The sequence below is a fragment of the Heptranchias perlo genome, unplaced genomic scaffold (assembly GCF_035084215.1).
Source record: "Heptranchias perlo isolate sHepPer1 unplaced genomic scaffold, sHepPer1.hap1 HAP1_SCAFFOLD_50, whole genome shotgun sequence".
Taxonomy (NCBI): Eukaryota; Metazoa; Chordata; class Chondrichthyes; order Hexanchiformes; family Hexanchidae; genus Heptranchias; species Heptranchias perlo.
The window spans coordinates 5,290,092-5,312,881 of record NW_027139516.1 but is presented as its reverse complement, the minus strand read 5'-3'; the positions used below and the strand labels follow the sequence as shown (position 1 = coordinate 5,312,881).

General features: G+C 44.4%; 5 non-coding genes across 5 annotated transcripts; 2 read left to right on the top strand and 3 right to left on the bottom strand.

The window, feature by feature from the left end:
* The first annotated feature begins 8,551 nt into the window (after window positions 1-8,551).
* trnav-aac (transfer RNA valine (anticodon AAC)) lies at window positions 8,552-8,624 on the top strand. Its single transcript has one exon. It is a non-coding gene; the product is annotated as a tRNA-Val (tRNA).
* A 2,409-nt stretch (window positions 8,625-11,033) lies between these two features.
* Window positions 11,034-11,116, bottom strand: trnal-cag (transfer RNA leucine (anticodon CAG)). Its single transcript has one exon. It is a non-coding gene; the product is annotated as a tRNA-Leu (tRNA).
* Window positions 11,117-11,194: 78 nt separating this feature from the next.
* trnak-cuu (transfer RNA lysine (anticodon CUU)) lies at window positions 11,195-11,267 on the bottom strand. The gene has a single exon. It is a non-coding gene; the product is annotated as a tRNA-Lys (tRNA).
* Window positions 11,268-13,787: 2,520 nt separating this feature from the next.
* Window positions 13,788-13,859, top strand: trnae-cuc (transfer RNA glutamic acid (anticodon CUC)). The gene has a single exon. It is a non-coding gene; the product is annotated as a tRNA-Glu (tRNA).
* Window positions 13,860-16,031: 2,172 nt separating this feature from the next.
* On the bottom strand, window positions 16,032-16,104 carry trnak-cuu (transfer RNA lysine (anticodon CUU)). Its single transcript has one exon. It is a non-coding gene; the product is annotated as a tRNA-Lys (tRNA).
* Between the last annotated feature and the right edge of the window lie 6,686 nt (window positions 16,105-22,790).

The following is a 22,790-nucleotide window of genomic DNA, read 5'->3' as shown; positions in this document are numbered from 1 at the left end:
GTGTAATAGGATCGAGGTGTTGAATGGCCTTCAGTTCCAGTATAACGCGCTCAAGGGGCTGAGTGGCCTCCCCCTGTTCCTATGTAACAGGCTTGAGGGGCTGATTGGCCACCAGATCTGGTGTAGAGGGCTCGAGGGGTTGAATGGCCTCCTCCTGTTGCTATCTGACAGGCTTTAAGGGTTGATTGGCGTCTAGTTCCTGTATAACAGGCTCGAAGGGCTCAATGGCCTTCAGTTCCCAGATAACAGGCTCGAGGGGTTGAATGGCCTCCTCATTTTGATATTTGACAGGCTTGAGGGGTTGATTGGCCTCAAGTTCCTGTATAATAGGCTCGAAGGGCTGAATGGCCTCCTCCTGATTCTATGTAACAGGCTTGAGGGGATGATCGGCCTCCAGTAACGATGTCACGGGCTTGAGGGGCTGAATGACCACCTCCTTTTCCTGTGTAACAGCATTCAGAGGCTGAATGGCCTTCAGTTCCCATACCAGAGGCTTGAGGATCTCAATGGCCTCCTTCTGTTCCCGTCGAACATCCGTGAAGGACTTGCCGCCATTTTGTCCAAGATGGCCGGCGAACTTTCCACCGTGTTGTCTAAAAATTAGAGCCGGACCATTCAGGAGCGAGATTAGAAAACATTTCTGCACACAAAGGGTGGTAGAAATTTGGAACTCTCTTCCACAAACGGCAATTGATACTAGCTCAATTGCTAAATTTAGATCTGAGATAGATAGCTTTTTGGCAATCAAACGTATTAAGGGATATGGGCCAAAGGCGGGTATGTGGAGTTAGATCACAGATCAGCCATGATCTTATCAAATGGCGGAGCAGGAAGGAGGGGCTGAATGGCTTACTCCTGTTCCTATGTTCCTATGATATTATTTATATGGAATTCCGACAGGCATTTGATAAGGTTCCACACAAGAGACTGTTGACAAAAATGAAAGCGCATGGAACTTGAGGCAATGTATTGACATGGGGAGAGAATTGGTTCGGAGATAGGAGGCCGAGAGTCGGGATCATGGGTACATACTCCAATTGGCAGGATGCGACTAGTGGTGTCCCCCAGGGATCTGTAACTGGGGTCTCAGCTTGTCATCATATTTATCAATGACTCAGATGAAGGAACAGAGAGTCGTATATCCAAGTTTGCTGATGACACTAAGTTAGGTGGTACAGTAAGTAGTGTGGAATGAGATTGGAAAGTTGCAAAGGGACATTAATAGATTAAGTGAGTGGGCAAAACTATGGCAGATGGAGTTCAATGTGAGGTAATCCACTTTGGGCCTATGGTCAGGGTATTTTCCAAATGGTAAGAAACTAGGAACTGTGGAGAAGCAGAGAGAATTAACGGTTCATTTACATAAATCAGTAAAAGCTAACGGACGGGTCAAAAATAATTTAAAAGGCTAACGGAATGTTAGCCTTTATCTCAGGGGGCTGGAATATAAAGTAGTGGAAGTTATGTTCCAGTTATATAAAGCTCTGGTGAGACTGCGTCTGGAGTAACTGCGTTCAGTTTTGGACACTGCACCTCAGGAAGGATAGATTGGCCTTGGAGGGGGTGCAGAGCAGATTCACCAGAATGTTATCGGGGCTAAAAAGGTTAAATTATGAGGACAGGCTGCATAGACTAGGCTCGTATTCCCTCGAGTATTGAAGATTGAGGGGCGATCTGAGCGAGCTGTTTAACATGTTTAAATGATTCGATAGAATAGAGAGAGAGAATCAATTTCCTCTGGGGAATCAAGAACGAGGGGGACAGAACCTTAAAATTAGAACCATGCAACTCAGGTTCGAAACCAGGAAGCACTATTTTACACAATGGGCAGTAGAAGTCTGGAACTCTGTCCCCCAAAAGGCTGTGGATGCTGGGGGTCAATTGAAGCTTTCAAGACTGAGATCGATAGATTTTTGTTGGGTAAGGGTATCGAGGGATCGGGAGTAAAGGCGGGGAAATGGATTTGAGGTACAGATCATCTATGATCTAATTGAAGGGCGGAACAGGTTCAAGGGGCTAAATGGCCTCCTCCTGTTCCCAATGGAAATGTTGACAATTTGCTTTGTTGAGTCTGTGACGTCAGGGTCAACCCCTGACCAAACAAGGCAGGTCACATTTGGGAGTTTAATAACTTTGAAATGAACATTTTTCTTTTGTGACTTGTGCAACTTCGATCAATTCAATAGTTGTGAAAGAGAGTCAATGCAGTCATTCGAACTTCTGGCTGATGATCAAAGCAGAGGTTTGTGTAGCGTCGCGTTTATCACGTTCACTTTATCTGCAGAAAGGTTCCCGGGCAGGAAGACAAATTTATTTTTTCTCTGTGAAATAGCCGGTCCTGTCAAATTTAACACAAATTCGTGGTCTCACGAGCATTGAACATTTTAAACTAAGCCCTTAAAAATACAGTGTGTAAAATGAGAAGGGATAAAAAGTTCATCGCACAAAAGAAATTATTAAAGTTTTCCAACTTCCTTCAGTAGCCTTTCATTCTGCAAAATAACGTTATCGTTTAATTAATGGTGATGAAAACAATGATTGTTTTTTTTTTCTTCCCACAGACTTTGAGTCAGTTCATGCGATGAATATAACAAGTGTTCAAAAGTTGCTTCTCTGACCGGGAATCGAACCCGGGCCGCGACGTGAAAGCGCCGAATCCTAACGTGCTGGATCACCAGGGAGCTCTGTTCGCTGCCTTATCAGATGGAATATGGATTTCCCTTTCTCTGTGATTCAGCTTTTAATTATTTTTAGCTCCTGATTGCGGATATTCCGGTGATTAAATAGGAATAAAGTACAATAGGCTCAGGAAAACCCGGGGAGGTGGCATCCCGCTCACCGAGCCTTTCCAGCAGCATTTATCTCACCAAGCACTAGAGTGAATGAATCTTTCTCCGGTGTGGTCTCAATGTGGAAAGGGTGGCGAGTGCATGAGTCATTTGTCAGTCAGGATGGCCGAGCGGTTTCCTTTGGAGGTGTGGGTTCGAATCCGACTTCTGACATCGATTATTTTGACTCCAATTTTATTTGTAGCTTGAGCTGCAGTTGATTTTTCGGCCCAGTTGATTTGCTGTTCCCGCAGTCAGCAACCCGGTCTCGATCCACGGCACGTTTTGACGCCCAGCGGCTCATCCCAAAACCGAGCTTTAAACGAAAATATGCTCGAAGCACAAGGCGGTCATTCAACAACTATGGAGAGTTCGCACACTTGGGGAAATGTAACAAAGGAACAGGAGTGGGCCATTCAGCCCCTCGAGCCCACTCCGCCATTTGATGAGATCATGGCTGATCTGTGATCTAACTCAATATACCTGCCTTTGGCCCATACCCCTTAATACCTTTGGTTGGCAAAAAGCTATCTATCTCAGATTTAAAATTAGCAATTAAGCTAGCATCATTTGCCGTTTGCGGAAGCGAGTTCCAAACTTCTACCCCCCGTTGTGTCTCGAAGTGTTTTCTAATCTCACTCCTGAAAGTTCTGGCTCTAATTTTTTGACTGTTTCCCGAGTCCTAGAATCCCCAACCAGCGGAAATAGTTTCTCTATATCCAGAAAATGTCAATGACACAGTCAATGAAAGGTGCAGTTCACGACGGCGATTCACCAGCACCTTCTCAAGAGCAATTAGGGATGGGCAATAAATGCTGACCTTGCCATTGACACCCACATCCCATGAATGAAGACAAAAAAAAGTCGCCTGCATGGCCGAGTAATTTCCTGCTGATAAACGACGGGAATAATGAAACCATCGGCTTCAGTCCTTTGAACGAACTGTATACACTTGCCGTCGAGCTCAAACCCCACTTGGTCCTCTGCCCCGAATATCCACTGCATCAGAAAATCCTCCATAGCATCGAATCACAGCATGGAAACATCACAGAAGGAGGCCATTTGGCCCATCGTGCCTGTGCCAACTCTTTGAAAGAGCTACCCAATTAGACCCACTCCCCCTCCATTACCCCATAGCCCTGCAAAACTTTCCCCTTCAAGTATTTATCCAGTTCCCCTTTGAATGTTATTATTGAATCTGTTTCCATCACCCTTTCAGGCAGCGCATTCCAGATCATGACAACTCGCTGCGTAAAAAAAATCTCCTCATCTCACCTCTGTTGCCAATTACCTTAAATCCGGGTCCTCTGGTTACCATCCTTTCTGGCACTGGAAATAGTTTCTCCTGATTTATTCTATCAAAACCGTTCATGATTTTAAACACCTCTGTTAAATCTCCCCTTAACCTTCTCTGCTCTAAGGAGAACAACCACAGCTTCTCCAGTCTCTCCACCTCACTGAAGTCCCTTATCCCTGGTACCATTCTAGTAAATCACCTCTGCACCCTCTCCAAGGCCTTGACCTCCTTCCGAAATTGTGGTGGGCAGAATTGTGTGATGGCCAGCTGGGGCCTAACCAGTGATTTATAAAGGTTTAACACAAGTTCCTTGCTTCTGTGCTCTATGCCTCTATTAATAAAGTCAACGATTCCGAATACTTATTTTTAACAATCTATTCAATTTGTCCTACCACCTTCAAAGATTTGTGTCCGTATACCCCCAGGTCTCTCTTTTCCTGCAGCCGCTTTAAAATTGCACCATTTAGTTCAAAGAGCTGGCACAGGCACGATGGGCCGAATGGCCTCCTGTGTTTCTGTGATTCTATGTTTTTGATGACACCTCGATGAAGCTCTTTGGGATATCCCCCACAAGTGTGAGTCGGCAGTTCACTTTCTCCATTAACACTTCCATCTGACCTGGACTGGATTCAATAGACATTTTCACGGTGTAATAGTTATCATGTTGGCCTCACACGCGAAAAACTCCCGCTTTAATCCCGGGTCAGAAACAATTTGCTGAAACTTTCTCCTCACAAACTTCCAGGCGAGAGCTTTCTCTCGTGTAAATTGGGCTGCAATCTTTCACATTCAACAACGGCTGCACCAGATTCCTGGTCTCATAAACACTGAACAGTTTCAAGCAGACTCCTAAAATAATGTGCGTAAAATGTGAAGGGGTGAAAGTCAGAAAAGTGAGCGCAGTTTCGACAATCACTCGGCAAACTTGTTCGCATTTCGTTCAGTGAGAAACAGAAAGTTGTGGGTTTATTATTGGTAATTAAAAGAATCATCTCAGAGACTTGAATTATTTTTTGTAATTAAGTGTACTGTTTCGTAAAAACAAGTTCGTTGATAGGTAATCGAACCCGGCCCGCGGCGTTAAGAGCGCCGAAACGGAACCACAAGATAACCAGGAAGCAGGATAGCACATTTTTGCCATAGTTATAAATATATTGGGCTGCAGCCGTGTTATGTTAAAAATATATTTCTGATTTGTTGGATGTAAATGCATTTCATTACTGCTGCTTACAAATTTATTTACGTGCATCTGTATTATTTTTTCATTTATTGGAGTGCACCTTTTAAAAGTTTTGACATTCACTGTCCAGGACGCGGCACCGAGAGACTCGTCTCTTCCACTCACAGTGATGCGAAGGACCGTTTTCACTCGTAAAACAGCGATTGTGATATTGTCTTAGACTCCCTCACCAGCGGAAAGGGTTTGTCTATCCACCTTTCAAAACACTCAAAGGCCTTTTATATTCCAGGGAATACAAGTATGTAACCGCTCCTCATAATTCAACCCTTCGAGCCCTGCTAACATTCTGGTAAATCTGGGCTGCGCTCTTTCCAAGACCAATATACCCTTTTAGAGTAAAAGGGAATAAAACCTGAAATGAGCGTCACGAAGGATCAGATTTCTCTCACTCAAAGTTATCTGTTTAGTTAAGTAAACAATGCAGCTTTTCAAGAATAAGGGGGCAGCCACTGTCGCCCTTTTTAGCAGGAGAAAAAATTCCTTCCTGGATGTTTATCTAACTGCAAATCACGTCGGGGTCACAGTTTTTTCCCTGAGAGCTGGTTTGTCTAATTCTGCAATTAATGATTTCTTTGCGTCTTCACAATGAACAGAACCCTGCTCTTAAGTATGCCTCGAGTTCCCCAGTGTCAGGGAGGGAAACACCTGATGACCTCATTTATTGAATGTAACGAACAGAAGACAAACACACGTCTTCGTTCAAAAACCACCCTGCAGGTGGACACATAGTGAGATAAACACAGGGCAGAGATGCAGACAGTATCCGGAAACATAGGGAAATAGACAAGAGAATTAGATTGAGCGCTTTGTTATCAGAAAATTGTCTGAACCTCCACGGTCAATGAAAGGGCTTTTGTTGGTCGGTTTCCCATTGAACCGGAGAATTCGGGAGAACTTGGTAGATGGTTGGTTCGGTTCCCTTGTCCCCCACCAGCAGAAAAGGTTTGTCGATCCCACCCAACGAACTCCTTTCAAAAGCCACTCTGTCCAAAGCCAATACATCCTTCCAGATTAAAAGGGAATAAAACTTGAAAAGAGCATCACTGTGGATCAGTTTTCTCTCACTCAAAAATATCTGTTCAATGAAGTAAAAGATGCAGCTTACAAAGAATAAGGGAACAGCCACTGTCTCCCCTTTTGGCAGGAAAAGAAAACCGATCTGGATGTTTATTGAGACCAAGTTCCAGCATAACTTTTCTGCCTGGGATTGAACCGGGGCCGTTTCGCGGATAAAGCAAACGTGACAACCGCTACACTGCGGCAACCGTTGGCATTTTATTCAACACAACGGGCAACTGAATGGTGTCCTCTCTCTGCTCGTACTTGGAATGTGTTGTTTCAAGTGCAGCAAGAGATACAGACGGTGGCTGCTCCCCCTTTTCTTTAAAAACACTCAGGGTAGTGGGGTTGAGACCAACGTTGTGCGAGTACCGTTTCAAAATTTATGCTTTTTCCACCGGTGAGCCCCAGCTCTGACACTTCCCCCACTCCCCGTTCCGTTTCACCGCGCACGATGGAGCCATGCCAGGGCTGAATATCTCCAATTAGGTTTCCGCCCCTGTCGCAGCATGAAATGGTCCTTATCAAAGTCACAATTGATATCCTATGTGACTACCACCATGATAAACTATCCCTCCTCATCCTTCTCAAATACAATATCTCACCGTGTTGTTATGCTGTTCGACGAGTTTCCTCTCTCTGCTCTTATTTGGAATGTGTTGCTTTTCCGTCTGACAACACTTAGTATCATGGTATTATGTTAGTCCACAAGAGGAGATCATTCAGCCCATCGTGCCTGTTCTGGGTCAAACACACTTATTCGTTCACAATAACTTCAGAGATAGATTGAGTGTTTTTTTATCAGAAAATTGACTCAACCCCGACAGTCTACAGCTTTCCTCATCGTTATCAACCACACGGCCTATTTTTGTGTCAACCGCAAATTTCTTCATCATGCCCCCTACGTTAAAATCCAAATCGTTAATGTATACCACAAAAAGCAAAGGACCAAGTACCGAGCCCTGGGGCACCCCACTGGAAACAGCCATCCAGCTGCAAAAACACCCTTCGACCATTACCCTTTGCTTCCTGCCACTGAGCCAATTTTGCATCCAACAAGTCACATTCCCTTGGATCCCATGGGCCTTCACTTTTTTGACCAATCTGCCATGTGGGAACTTTTCAAAAGCCTTGCTAAAATCCATGCAGATGACATCAATTGCGCTACCCTCATCGATCCTTCTTGTCACCTCCTCGAAAAATTCAATCAGGTCAGTCAGACACGACCTTCCCTGAACGCTCAGAATACTTTTTTGTTTTTCGTTCATGGGATTTGGGCTTCGCTGGCGAGGCCAGCATTTATTGCCCATCCCGAATTGTCCTTGAGAAGGTGATGGTGAGCCGCCTTCTTGAACAGCTGCAGTCCGTGTGGTGAAGGTTCTCCCACAGTGCAACTCAGGAACAGACAAAGCACCGGTGGGCGCGCCGGTTGCAGGAGAGCTGGTTGGCGGTGATATCGATGCTGTGAGCGAGACCAGACCGTTTCCATGTTTCCACAAACAATGTCCCATTCTTTATTTCTGGAAAAGTATCACTGATAGTGGTCAATTGCATTCCTGTGGCTGCAACATGTAACTTTGGCTCGGTGACACGCTGCTTTATTGTATCTTGCAAGAAAAAGCACCGGACGGGCTCTGTGACGCAATCAGTTATCGCGTTCGGCTATTAATCGAAAAGTTGGTGATTTGAGCCCACCCAGAGACGAAAATTACTTTCGGATTCATTGCCTCATTCTGATAGCACTGAAGCCGGTGCCAGGTTTTAATTCCTGATCTGCAGTAACTGGGAGCACTTTAAATGACTCCGATCTCTTACTCTCATTTCAAGTTTTCGAATGTGCGATTTGGCTGCAAGAAAACACTCTGTGAACAATGTCATCTGAGTATTCCTGATTCGCCATAATTTACACTGCGGTCGGATATCAGGCACATGAAAAAAAACAGTGAAATGTCTGTGTGAGCGCGATGCTCTGGGATTCCCTGCCTGACCATCGCCACCTGTCCTTCTCTGCAGCCTTCCGAAATACAGCGCAGGAAATGTATCCCTGGGAAATGAGCTCCTGGACAGTAATACGGAAATTAGTTTGGCTGAGGGGTTATATCCCTATCACGAGGTTGGAGGTGTCAGGTTTCCGTAGTATAGTGGTTATCACGTTCGCCTAACATGCGAAAGATCTCCGGTTCGAAACCGGGCGGAAACATTTTGAAACCTTGTCCCCATTAAAAATGATTAAATATTGAACGATTCACATTGCTGAAGAATGTGAAAAAAGTCCATTTCTCCCAGCCCTGTTGTTGCAGTCCGCTGAGAGCAGGCGATGAAAGCCAGCGTGATATTGGGGGTGAAGGCTGCTTACAATACTGTCTCATTACCGGTGGGATCTGGCGGAGATTTGATAAGCCCGATCTATTCAACCAATATAAGAAAAGGTGTTTGAGAAACATTCATATCTCTAATAACATCGAGGATCCTGTCTTCAGAGTGCGTGGTGCAAAGGTCTGACTCAAAAGGCTGCGTGTTCACATCACATCGGGGTCATTATTTCTTTCACCGCTCACATGAGACTGGATAATTCCCGAATGAAGGTTTTCATTGCTTTTTCACAAAAAAAACAGATGTTTGGTCGAAATCCTGACTCAGTACCTACCCAGTGGCAGGGAGCGGAGCGCCTGATACCCTCATTCATTTCATGCAACAAACTGACACGAATACTGGTATTGATTCAAAATCGACCTGCAGATGGACACACACAGAAAAAAGACAACCACAGAAACAGACAGCAACTACTAACATATATATATATATATATATATATATATAGCGCCTTTAACGTGGTCAGACGATTAAAGCTCGGTGAACTTGCTTCAGTTTTCTGTAATGTACTTGTCCATCCTTCAGAGGTCACGGGAAATATATTCTTTGACTTTCGAAAAAAGACACGAAAAGCAGAGACATGTTTTGTTTTCAACACGGCTGGTGAAATGACAATACTATCATAAATTAGGGGTCGCCTTTCAAACATTTAAGGCGACTATCTACAAATCACTGAGTGCAAATTTGAAATCACGGTTCCTATTTATTTCGGTCTGAAAGAAATAACAATAAACGTGTCAGTCAGCGCCCGCGGTGAGACGGTGATGAACTTGTTTGCTGCGAAGTTCACCGCTGGGCGAAAGTTGACGCCGTTTCAAGGACGCGAACACACTCAATGCAAAGGATGAGCTCATAACCAACAGGTCCCGTCAACGTCCAACACCTCCTTTCTTGTTTAATAGAGGGGGCAGAGGCGTGTACATCATCAGACACCAGCAACTTTAAGAAATGGAACAGATAAAGGCATAGATGCAAGTTCCAAATCTTTTCAATGCAAAGTTATTTCACTTTATTTGAAGTGCCGTGAGGCTAAAAACGGGTCCGAGATGATTTGCGTTCACTCGTGACTTGTTTTCCAGTGTTTGTCCGTCAGGTTTGCAATTCAATTTGTATTGGATATTGAAGATATTTCAGGATGATTGCACAACATACCATGTGTAAAGCAACCATCTTGATAACTTCAATCATCACACTCTCTACATCGACGCTGCAGAGGCCCCAGCACCCCTTTCAATATTGTTTTTTCTTAACACACAGTTTTCAAAAGGGAATTGGATCAACGCTTGGATGGAAACATTTTCAGGGCTATGGGGAAACAGCAGGCGAGTGGGACAAACTGGACAGCTCTTTCAGAGAGCTGGCACAGGCACGATGGGCCGAATGGCATCCGAATGGCGCTGTCCTATTCTATGATTCTATTAATAGGTCAATTTCCACCTGTCACTAAGCCTCTCTAAATGGAGCGCACTAATCGTGTCCCTGTGAACTGAGCTCCTAAACAGTAATACGGAAATTAGCGTGGCTGAGCGGTTTGAAACTCTGGTTAGGCTCCTAACAGGAAATTTCCTCTCTAAGTTTGATCAGTTTATCAATTATCTCCCCCCTTTCCATCTTAAATGTCTTTACATATTTTTTTGATCTCTTCTTCTACTGTCATGCCCACAATACTAGTCTCCCTGGGAAATACTGAAGCAAAGTGATTATTTAATATTTCTGCCATTTCGCTGTCATTGCCTGTGAGTTTGTCGTGTGTATCCCTTCGTGGCCCTATTCCTATCCTAAACTTTCTTTGGCTGTTGATGTGTCTTGAATACTTTGCTTTTTTGATATTCCTTTTTGCCTTTCTAATAGTTCTTTGGACTTCTTTCCCAGTCTTTTCACATTCCCCTCTCTCCTTTATTGTCCAGTGTGGGCCTTTTTCTTCAGTTTCAATTTTGCCCTTGTTTCTTTATTCATCCCTGGTGTGTCATTTCTAGCTGGTTTGTTCTTGCTTTTTAGTGGGATATATTTCTCCTGGACTCTATTGATCACCGTTTTAAATGTTTCCCGCTGCTGTTCTATTTCTTTGCCCAGGTCATTAATATGTCAAACATTTCACGGTTTGAAACTTCTCAAGTCACATTTCCATCACAAAGCCAGTTGCTTTTGTGGGAGGAGCAAATCAACTTGGTCGAAAAATCAGCTGCAGGCCAATCCACAAATAATATACTCCCACGTCTTAGTAAAAAATAAGCAATGTCAGAAGTGGGATACGAACCCACGCCTCCAGAAGAGACTGCGACCTGAACGCAGCGCCTCAGACCGCTCGGCCATCCTGACTACAAATTTAACGTTTCATTCTGCATCAATTCTGCATCGTTGGCCAGTGAACGCATCATAAAACTTTAAAATGATACTCGCCCAACGTGGGGCTCGAACCCACGACCCTGAGACTAAGAGTCTCATGCGCTACCGACTGAGCTAGCCCGGCCTGAATACACATAACCGCCTTATCTTTAATTGCAGCAAGCAGGCGAAAGACTCCATTTCAAATTATTGGAATCAGTTCTGAGGGACAGGATGAACTGTCACTTCGAAAGGCACGGACTAATCAAGAACAGTCAGCATGGATTTGTTAAGGGGAAGTTGTGTCTGACGAACCTGATTGAATTTTTCGAGGAGGTGATAAGAAGGATCGATGAGGGTAGCGCAATTGATGTCGTCTCCATGGATTTTAGCAAGGCTTTTGAAAAGTTCCCACATGGTAGATTGGTCAAAAAAGGAAAGGACCATGGGATCCAAGGGAATGTGGCTTATTGGATCCAAAATTAGCTCGGTGGCAGGAAGGAAAGTGTCATGGTCGACGGGTGTTTTTGTGGCTGGAAGGCTATTTCCAGTAGGGTGCCGCAGGGCTCGGTACTTGGTCTTTTGCTTTTTGTGCTCCACATTAACGATTTGGACCGAAACTTAGGGGACATGATTAAGAAATTTGCGGGTGACACAAAAATAGGCCATGTGGTTGACAGCGAGGAGGAAAGCTGCAGACTGTGGGGGTACAGGCAATTTTCTGATAACAAGGCACTCAATCCATCTCTGAACGAATTTTGAACGAATACGTGTGTTTGACCCAGCACAGGCACGATGGGCCGAATGATCTCCTCTTGTGGACTAACATAATACGATGATACTAAGTATTATCATTCGGAAAAGCAACACATTGCAAATAAGAGCAGAGAGGGGAAACTCGTCTAACAGCATAACAGCACGGTGAGATATTGTATTTGAGAAGGATGAGGAGGGATAGTTTGTCATGGTGGTAGTCACATGGAGTATCATTTGTGACATTGATAAGGACCATTTCATGCTGCGACTGGGGCGGAAACCTAATTGGAGATATTCATCCCGCGCGCGGCCCCATCGTGCGCGGTGAGACGGAGGAGGTGGGGGAAGTGTCAGAGCTGGGGCTCACCGGTGGAAGCAGCACAAAAGTTTAAAACGGTACTCGCCCAACGTGGGGCTCAAACCCACTACCCTGAGAGTTTTTAAAGAAAAGGTGGAGCAGCCACTGTCTGAATCTCTTGCTGTACTTGAAAGAACACATTCCAAGTACGAGCAGAGAGAGGACACCATTCAGTTGCCCATTTTGTTGAGCAAAATGCCATCGGTTTTTGTAGTGTTGTGGTTATCAGATTTGCTTTGCACGCGAAAGTTCCCCGGTTCGATCCCGGGCGGAAACATTATGTTGGAACTTGGTCTCCATAAACATCCAGGTTGATTTTCTTCTCCTGCCAAAAAGGGAGACAGTGGCTGCTCCCTTATTCTTTGTAAGCTGCATCTTTTACTTCATTAAGCAGATAACTTTGAGTGATAGAAAACTGATCCTCAGTGACGCTCATTTAAAATTTTATTCCCTTTTACTCCAAAAGGGTATATTGGCCTTGGAAGGAGCGCAGCCCAGAATTACCAGAATGTTAGCAGGGCTCGAAGGGTTAAATTATGAGTAGCGGTTACATGCTTGTATTCCCTGGAATATCGAAGGCTTTTTAGGATTTTGAAAGGGAGATAGGCAAACCCTTTCCGCTGGTGAGGGAGTCAAAGACAATATCACAATATCACAAAAGCTGTTTTACGAGTGAAAACAGCCCAACGCATCACTGTGAGTGTCAGAGACGAGTCTCAAGTTGCCGCGTCCTGTGCAGTGAATGTCAAAACTTATAAAAGTTGCAGAAAGTGTTTAGGATTCAATTTCACAAACCTTTAATGGGAATGAGATTTTGTCAGAGGTTGCAGCCTTCCCTACTTCTCTTGCCCTTTGCGAGACACCTGTTCCGGTTTAAATTCACAAACTGGGTGAGTTGGTGATCACGGTACATCAGACTCAGCGGTCCCGGGTGAGAGAGAGAAATCAGCCCGGGCGCGGCAACAATGTGCGCGGTGACACTGCACGGGAGGTCGGGTGGAGTCAGAGCTTGGGTTCACCCCTGAAAGCAACATAAAAAGTTTAAATCAGAATACGCCAACATGAGGCTTGAGCCCACGCCCCTGAAATTTGCCGTTTCACACTCTAACGACTGAGCTAACCGGGCCGGAAAAGCTCAGCCGCTCTTGTCTATCATTGCAGTAAACTCGCCCCTGGGTATGCATGTGCAGCAATCCCAACATAACGACCATATCATTGGCTGTGTTTATCTCTGTGTGTGTGTCCACCTTCAGGTTGATTTTGAACGAATACGATTGTTTGTCTTCTGTTTGTAACATCAAATAAAAGAGGGCATCAGACACTTCCCTCCCTGACACTGGGGAACCAGTGAGACAGACCTGTTATTGTCAAAACGCAAATGAAACATTAATTGCGGAATTATATGGACTCTTATCAGCGCCAGAAGTAGATTTACAGTATATACACCCCAATAAATAAATAAATAATACAGATTCATGTAAATACATTTGCAACTAACAGAGTCACTAAACCATAAATATTATTTGTACCTAATCGCAATTTTCAACGTTTTCCCTGGTGGTCCAGTGGTTCGGATTCGGCGCTCTCACCGCCACGGCCCGGGTTCGATTCCCGGTTAGGGAATTTGCTCTTGCAAAAAACACGAGCCACTTTTGCAGAATCATCGCAAATTGACGGCACAGAAGGAGGCCATTCGGCCCATCGCGTCCGGGCCGGCCGAAAATGAGCCACCCAGCCTCATCCCACTTTCCAGCAATCGGTCCGTCGGCTTGCAGGTTACACCACTTCAGGTGCAAATCCAAGTATTTTAAAAAAAAATGTAACGAGGGATTCTGCCTATACCACCCTTTCAGGCAGTGAGTTCCAGACCCCAAACACCCTCTGGGTGAAAAAATTCTCCTCAGCTCCCCTCTAATCCTTCTACCAATCACTTTAAATCTATGCCCCCTGGTTATTGACCTCCCTGCTATGGTAAATAGGTCCTTCCCATCCACTCTATCTAGGCCCTTCATAATTTTGTACACCTCAATTAAATCACTCCTCAGATTCCTCTGTTCCAAAGAAAACAACCCCATCCTCTCCAATCTTTCCTCACAGCCAAAAATCTCCAGCCCTGGCAACCTCCACGTAAATCTCCTCTGTACCCTCTCTAGTGCAATCACATCTTTTTTGACCAGTCTGCCAATTGGGACCTTGTCAAAAGCCTTGCTAAAATCCAAGTGGACTACATCAAAGGACTCCAGGTGTGTTCTCACCAAAGCCCTATTTAATTGCAGCAAGACTTCCTTACTCTTATACTCCAACCTCCTTTCAAAAAGGCCAACATACCATTTTTCTTCCTAATAGCTTACTGTACCTGCATGTTAACTTTCTGTGATTTGTTTACAAGTACACCCAACTCCCTCTGAATATCAACATTTATTGGACTCTCACCTCATAAAAACTATTCTGCTTTTCTATTCTTCCTACCAAAGTGGACAATTTCACATTTTCCCACCTTATACTCCAACTGCCACCTTCTTACCCAATCAATTAACCTGTCCACCTCCCTTTGCGTCCTCCTCACGGCTTACTTTCCCACCTACCTTTGTATCATCAGCAAACTTGGATACATTACACTCGGTCCCCTCATCCATGTCATTAATATAGAATGTAAACAGCAATTGCAACATAAATTGTCCGCCCAGGATCGAAAGCAGGGCCGTTCGCGTGTCAAACGAACTGGTAACCACTACAACACAAAAAACCGCTGGTGACTTATACTGGGCAGAGGGGAACCGACCAGTCACCTCTGTCTGCTCTGATTGGGACAGTTTTACCTCTCTTTAAACAACATCTCTCCTGTCCCACACTTAAATCATGGAATTGCATCATAGAATATTACAGCACAGAAGGAGGCCATTCGGCCGTGTTGCCCTGCCTACTCTTTGAAAGAGCTGTCCAATTTAGTCCAAAAAACCCAGCCTTTTCCCCGTAACCTTGCAAATCAGTCCTCTTCAAGTACCTGTCCAATTGCCTTTTGAAAGTTCCTATGAAAGCTGCTTCCACCACCCTTTCAGGGAGTGGCCACCAGATCGGAACAACCCTCTGTATGAAAAAAATCTCCTCATTTCCCCTCTAGTCCTAAAAGCTCTCAATCCTTCTCCAAGGATGCCTTTTTACAAACATTTCATTCATCAAAAACCACACGAGTTACACCGGAGAAAGTCTTCATTTTCAAGTAATGAACGTTCCGAAGGAGCTCCCTAATTTCCCTCCCCTAACATTATGAATCAGATCATTCTCGTCCGGATCCTTTTCCACTTGAACCGGCCACGCCCACCCCCGTCAGGAAATAGCCATTCTGATTCTGTGACTGTGGCCAGCTTTGTTCGGGCAGTTGGTTTGACAGGGACCTCACACCATACCCTCCTCCCGTGTTTTCTTCCACATCCGCAGATTGGGGCCGGGCCTGGACTAATTTTTTTTCTCTATCTCACCCGGGGCCGCTGAGTTTCCTGCTCAGATCACAAACCAGCTCTCCTACACCCGATCAACAATTCACCCAGTTTGTAAATTGAAACCGGAGCAAGTCCCTCGTCAGAGGGCAAGAGATGTAGGGGAGGCAGCAACCTCTGACTAAATCTCAGGCTCATCAGAGAGGTTTGTGTCTCTGAACCCCGAATAACCTTCTGCTCCTTTTATAGTTTTGATCATTGCGCACGAGGCGGCACTGACAGAATCGTCTCTTGCACTGACAGTCAAGCAAGCAGAGGGTTCACTTGCAAAAGCAGCGTCAAAGTTTAAAACAGAATTTGCCCAACGTGGAGCTCGAACCGACGACCACAAGATTAAGAGTCTTATGCTCCACCGACTGAGCTAGCCGGGCCCACTAAAATCTCTCCATTTGATCTGTTATTGCAGTGAGGCATCTGGTGGCTCCCCCCGAGGGGCTGAGTTTCGAATCGGAGAAGGAGACAGCTCAGAAGCAGACCATTCGGGCCATCGCGCCCGTGCCTTGTCCTACAAACCATGTACCAGATTCTCCTGAATTCCAAGGTGTGGAACGAAAGCGAACAACAAAAGCCCTTACATTCGACCGTGGAGGGACAGGCAATTCTCTGAGAAACCGTTTTTTCTATTTCCCGGTGTTTGCCTGTCTCTCTGGCTGTGTTTATCTCTGTGCGTGTGGAGCTGCAGGCTGATTTTGAATTAATAAGTGCGTTTGTGTATGTTTCTTGCAATAAATAAATGAGGGAATCAGAAGCTTCTCTCCCTGACACTGGGGAACTAGTGAGGCAGAATTCAGAGCAGGGTTCTGTTTATTGTGAAAAAGGGATCTCAATATGTATTATTCAGTCTCTTACCAGCGCGAAGAACAAGTGCGACCCAGACGTGATTTAAACACTGAGCTATCTCATCTGGAGTCAGTACGCGCTACCATTGCGCCACGAAGTGAGATAGTAGAGAGTTGGGTTTTACCTTTATGAACGTTTCTCATTTACTGTTTCATTTATTTCAGATTCCCAAATCCCCGCCAACTCCCACCGGGTGTCAGGCAGCCTCAGAAGCAGCTTTCACCTGTCCGCGGCAGCTTGTCTGCAGCAAACCCAATGGCACACACCCGGCACCCAGAATCATCACATCACAGGAAAGGAACTGCTCAAAATGCAGAAGAGGACGGGCAGCATCTGAAAAAACGCGGAGACTTTCGGTGTGTGGAATTTGTTCAAGACTGCTCAGAAGACGGTGTTAAAATGTAAACTATGGATTTGTATAAATGGATGTCATGCTTCTTTATAAAGTGAGTGTTTATGTTCTGTGCGCCATTGAAAAATTTATTTTGATTATTTTTAAAATATGATATATCTTGTCATAAATATGTATGATTGCATCTGTGACATTTATAAATACATTTGGGTGTAACTGTGTGGTGGTTATCATTATATCTCTGTGTATCTGTGTTATGTATTTGTGTGCAATGACAAATAAGACAAAGAGGACTGAAGCCGATGGTTTTATTCTTCCCGTCGTTTAGCAGCAGGAAATTACTCGGCCATGCAGGCGACTTTTTTGTCTTCATTCATGGGATGTGGGTGTCAATGGCAAGGTCAGCATTTATTGCCCATCCCAAATAGCTCTTGAGAAGGTGCTGGGGAGCCTCCTTCGTGAACTGCAGCTTTCATTGACTGTGTTATTGACATTTTCTGGATTTGCAGAAACTATTTCCGCTGGTTGCGAATTCTAGGACGAGGGGGCACAGTCCAAAAATTAAATCTGAGATAGATAGCTTTTTGCCAGCCGAAGGTATTAAGGGATATGGGCCAAAGGCAGGTATATGCAGTTGGATCACAGATCAGCCATGATCTTATCAAATGGCGGAGTGGGCTCGAGGGGCTGAATGACATCCTCCTGTTCCTATGTTACATTTCCCCATGTTGCATTTCCCCAAGTGTCTGTTTTCTCCATAGTTTTCACAGAGGAAAAAAAAACCTGCCCCAACATAATGCTCCCGCCCATGATCGAAACGGGGACTTTCTGCATATCAGGACAAGGTGATAACCGCTACACTGCAGAAACCTCTGTTCTGATTAATAGCCAGAAGTTCGAATGACTGCATTGATTCTCTTTCATAACTATTCAATTGATCGAAGTTGCACAAGTCACAAAAGAAAAATGTTCATTTCAAAGTTATTAAACTCCCAAATGTGACCTGCCTTGTTTGGACAGGGGTTGACCCGGACGTCACAGCCTCAACAAAGCATATTCTCAACATTTCCATTGGGAACAGGAGGAGGCCATTGAGCCCCTTGAACCTGTTCCGCCCTTCAATTAGATCATTGATGATCTGCACCTCAAATCTATTTACCCTCCTTTGCTCCCGATCCCTCGATACCCTCACCCAACAAAACTCTCTCGATCTCAGTCTTGAAAGCTTCAATTGCCCCCCAGCATCCACAGCCTTTTGGGGGACAGAGCTCCAGATTTCTATTGCCCTTTGTGTAAAAAAGTGCTTCCTGATTTCGAACCTGAGTTGCATGGTTCTAATTTTAAGCTTATGTCCCCCTCGTTCTTGATTCCCCAGAGGAAATTGATTCTCTCTCTCTCTCGATTCTATCGAATCATTTAAACATGTTAAACATCTCGCTCAGACCGCCCCTCAATCTTCTATACTCGAGGGTATACGCAGCCTGTCGTCATAATTTAACCTTTTTAGCCCCGATAACATTCTGGTCAATCTGCTCTGCACCCCCTCAAAGGTCAATCTATCCTTCCTGAGGTGCAGTGTCCAAAACTGAACGCAGTTACTCCAGACGCAGGCTAACCAGAGCTTTATATAACTGCAACATACATTCCACTTCTTTATATTCCAGCCCCCTGAGACAAAGGTTAACACTCCGTTAGTCATTTAAATTATTTTTGGACCCGTCCGTTAGCTTTTACTGATTTATGTAAATGAACCGTTAATTCTCTCTGCTTCTCCACAGTTCCGAGCTTCTTACCATTTGGAAAATACCCTGACCATAGGTCCAAAGTGGATTACCCCACATTGAACTCCATCTGCCATAGTTTTGCCCACTCACTTAATCTATCAATGTCCCTTTGTAACTTTCAACTCGCATTCCACACTACTTACTGTACCACCTAACTTAGTGTCATCAGCAAACTTGGATATACGACTCTCTGTTCCTTCATCTCAGTCATTGATAAATATAATGACAAGCTGAGACCCCAGTTACAGATCCCTGGGGGACACCACAAGTCGCATCCTGCCAATTGGAGTATGTACCCATTATCCCTACTCTCTGTCTCCTATCTGCGAACCAATTCTCTCCCCATGTCAATAATTTGACTCAAGTTTCATGCGCTTTCATTTTTGCGAACAGTCTCTTGTGTGGAATCTTATCAAATGCCTGTCGGAATTCTATATTAATAATATCATAGGAACATAGGAACATGGGAACATACCCTTTGTGTATAGAAGTGTTTTCTAATCTCACTCCTGAAAGGTCTGGCCCCTCGTCCGAGAATCCCCAACCAGCGGAAATAGTTTCTCTCCATCCAGAAAATGTCAATGACACAGTCAATGAAAGGCGCAGTTCACGAAGGCGACTCACCAGCACCTTCTCAAGAGCAATTAGGGATGGGCAATAAATGCTGATCTTGCCATTGACACCCACATCCCATGAATGAAGACAAAAAAAGTCGCCTGCATGGCCGAGTAATTTCCTGCTGCTAAACGACGGAAAGAATGAAACCATCGGCTTCAGTCCTTTGAACGAACTGTATACACTTGCCGTCGAGCTCAATCCCCACTTGGTCCTCTGCCCCGAATATCCACTGCATCAGAAAATCCTCCATAACATAGAATCTCAGCATGGAAACATCATAGAAGGAGGCCATTCGGCACATCGTGCATGTGCCAACTCTTTGAATGAGCTATCCAATTAGACCCACTCCCCTTCCCTTTCTCCATAGCCCTGCAAAATTTTCCCCATCAAGTTTTTACCCAGTTCCTCTTTGAATGTTATTATTGAATCTGTTTCCACCACCCTTTCAGGCAGTGCATTCCAGATCATGACAACTCGCTGCGTAAAAACATTCTCCTCATCTCACCTCTGTTGCCAATTACCTTAAATCTATGTCCTCTGGTTACCATCCTTTCTGGCACTGGAAATAGTTTCTCCTGATTTATTCTATCAAAACCTTTCATGATTTTGAACACCTCTGTTAAATCTCCCCTTAACCTTCTCTGCTCAAAGGAGAACAACCCCAGCTTCTGCAGTCTCTCCACCTCACTGAAGTCCCTCATCCCTGGCACCATTCTAGTAAAACACCTCTGCACCCTCTCCAAGGCCTTGACATCCTTCCTAAAGTGTGGTGGGCAGAATTGTGTGGTAGCCAGCTGGGGCCTAAACAGTGCTTTATAAAGGTTTAGCATAAGTTCCTTGCTTTTGTACTCTAGGCCTCTATTAATAAAGTCACCGATTCTGAATACTTTTTTTTTACAATCTATTCAACTTGTCCTGCCACCTTCAAAGATTTGTGTACGTATACCCCCAGGTCTCTCTGTTCCTGCACCCCCTTTAAAATTGCACCATTTAGTTTAAAGAGCTGGCACAGACACGATGGGCCGAATGGCCTCCTGTGATTCTATGATTCTATGTTTTTGATTACACCTCTTTGAAGCGCTTTGGGATATCCCCCAGAAGTGGGAGTCAGCAGTTCACTTTCTCCCTTAACTCTTCCATCTGACCTGGGCTGAACTAAATAGATGTTTTCGTGGTGTAATGGTTATCATGTTGGCCTCACACGAAAAACTCCCGGTTTAATCCCGGGTCAGAAACAATTTGCTGGAACTTGCTCCTCACAAACTTCCAGCCGCGAGCTTTGTCTCGTGTAAATTGGGCTGCAATCCTTTCAAATTCAACAACGGCTGCATCAGATTCCTGGTCTCATAACCACTGAAAACTTCGAAGCAGTCTCCTAAAATAAAGTGAGTAAAATGAGAAGGGAAGAAAGTCAGAAAAGTTAGCGTAGTTTCGACAGTCATTCATCAAACTTGTTAGCATTTCGTTGAGTGCGAAACAGAAAGTTGTGTGTGTATTAATGGTAATTAAGAGAATCATCTCAGAGACTTGAAACAGTTTCTCCTTATTTGCTCTATCAAAACCTTTCATAATTTTGAACACCTCTATCAAATCTCCCCTTAACCTTCTCTGCTCTAAGGGGATAATCCCAGCTTCTCCAATCTCGCCACATAACTGAAGTCCCTCCTCCCTGTTACCATTCTAGTAAATCTCCTCTGCACCCTCTCCAAGGCCTTGACATCTTTCGTACAGTGTGGTGCCCAGAATTGAACACAATACTCCAGCTGTAGCCTAACCAGTGTTTTATAAACGTTTTGCATAACTTTGTTGCTTTTGTACTCTATGCCTCTATTAATAAAGCCCATTTCAAAAGGCTGTCTATGTCCTCCTGAAGTCTGATACTATCCACCACATCGTTTACGACATTCTCGAGTTTCGTGTCATCTGCAAACTTTGAAATTATACCCTGTATACCCAAGCCCAGGTCATTAAAGTATGTATCAAAAATGAAAAGTTCTTGCAGTTTGACTTGTGTGATTTTAAGCCTAGTTTATATAACATCTTGTCATAATTTAACGCATTGCACCCTGGTAACAATCTGGTGAATCTGTGCAGCACTCCTTCCAAGGGCAATATATCCTTTCAGATTAAAAGGTATAAACTTGAAATCAGCGTCACTGTGGATCAGTTTTCGCTCACTCAAAGTTATCTGTTGAGTGAAATAAAAGAAAGCGCTTTTAAAAAATAAGGAAGCAGCCACTATCGCCCCTTTTGACAAGTCTATTTTGTGGCACTTTATCAAACGCCTTTTGAAAGGCCACAAACACAAAATCAACCACATTGCCCTCATCAGCCCTCTTGGTTAACTCATCACAAAACTCAATCACGATTTGCCTTTAACAAATCCACAGTGGCGTTCTATTATCAATCCACACTTGTCCAAGTGACTATTAATTTTGTCCCAGATTATCGTTTCTAAAAGCTTCCCACCACCGTGGTTAAACTGACTGGCCTGTAATTGCTGGGTTTATCCTTACACCCTTTTTTGATCAAGGGTGTAACATCTGCAATTCTCCAGTTCTCTGGCACCAAACCCTGTATCTAAGGAGGATTGAAAGATTATGGTCGGGACCTCTGCAATTTACACCCTTACTTCCCTCAGCAACCTAGGATGCATCCCATTCGGACCAGGTAACTTGAAGTACAGCCAGCCTTTCTAGTATCTCCTCTTTAGCAATTTTCACCCCATTCAGTATCTCAACTACCTCCCCATTTACTGTGATTTCGGCAGCATTTTCTTCCTCGGTGAAGACAGATGCAAAATACTCATTTCGTACCTCGGCCATGCTCTATGCCTTCATGCGTCGATCTCCTTTTTGGTCCCTATTCGGTCTTACCCCTCCTCTTACTACCCGTTTACTATTTATATGCCTATGGACGACTTTTAATCACTTGATGAAGGGATCGAGTGTAATGTATCCAAGTTTGCTGATGATACAATGTTAGGTGGGAAAGTAAGCTGTGAGGAGGACACAAAGATTCTGCAAAGGGATATGGACAGTTTAAGTGTGTGGGCAAGAAGGTGGCAGATGGAGTATAATGTGGGGAAATGTGAGGTTATTCACTTTGGTCGGAAGAAAAGAAAAACAGAATATTTCTTAAATGGTGAGAAATTATGAAATGTTGATGTCCAGAGAATCTTGAGTGTCCTGGACACCTGAACTCCAGGTTGTGGTAACCTGGTATAAGCATCCAAAACCTGATGACGGAGAAAGGCTAAATAAACACGAAGACACGAAACAATCCTTGGTGGTTTCTGAGAGTCAGCAAAGTGGGATGGTTTACGACCATGAGTTAAGATCAGTGGTGCTTACGTACAGAACAATGCAGCCGAATCGTCTAAAGATAGGGCATGCTCCCTTCTCAAATGTTAGAGCTCTCAATAGGGGACAGTCAGAAGTCCATTGCCACAGGCAGTCCGCAA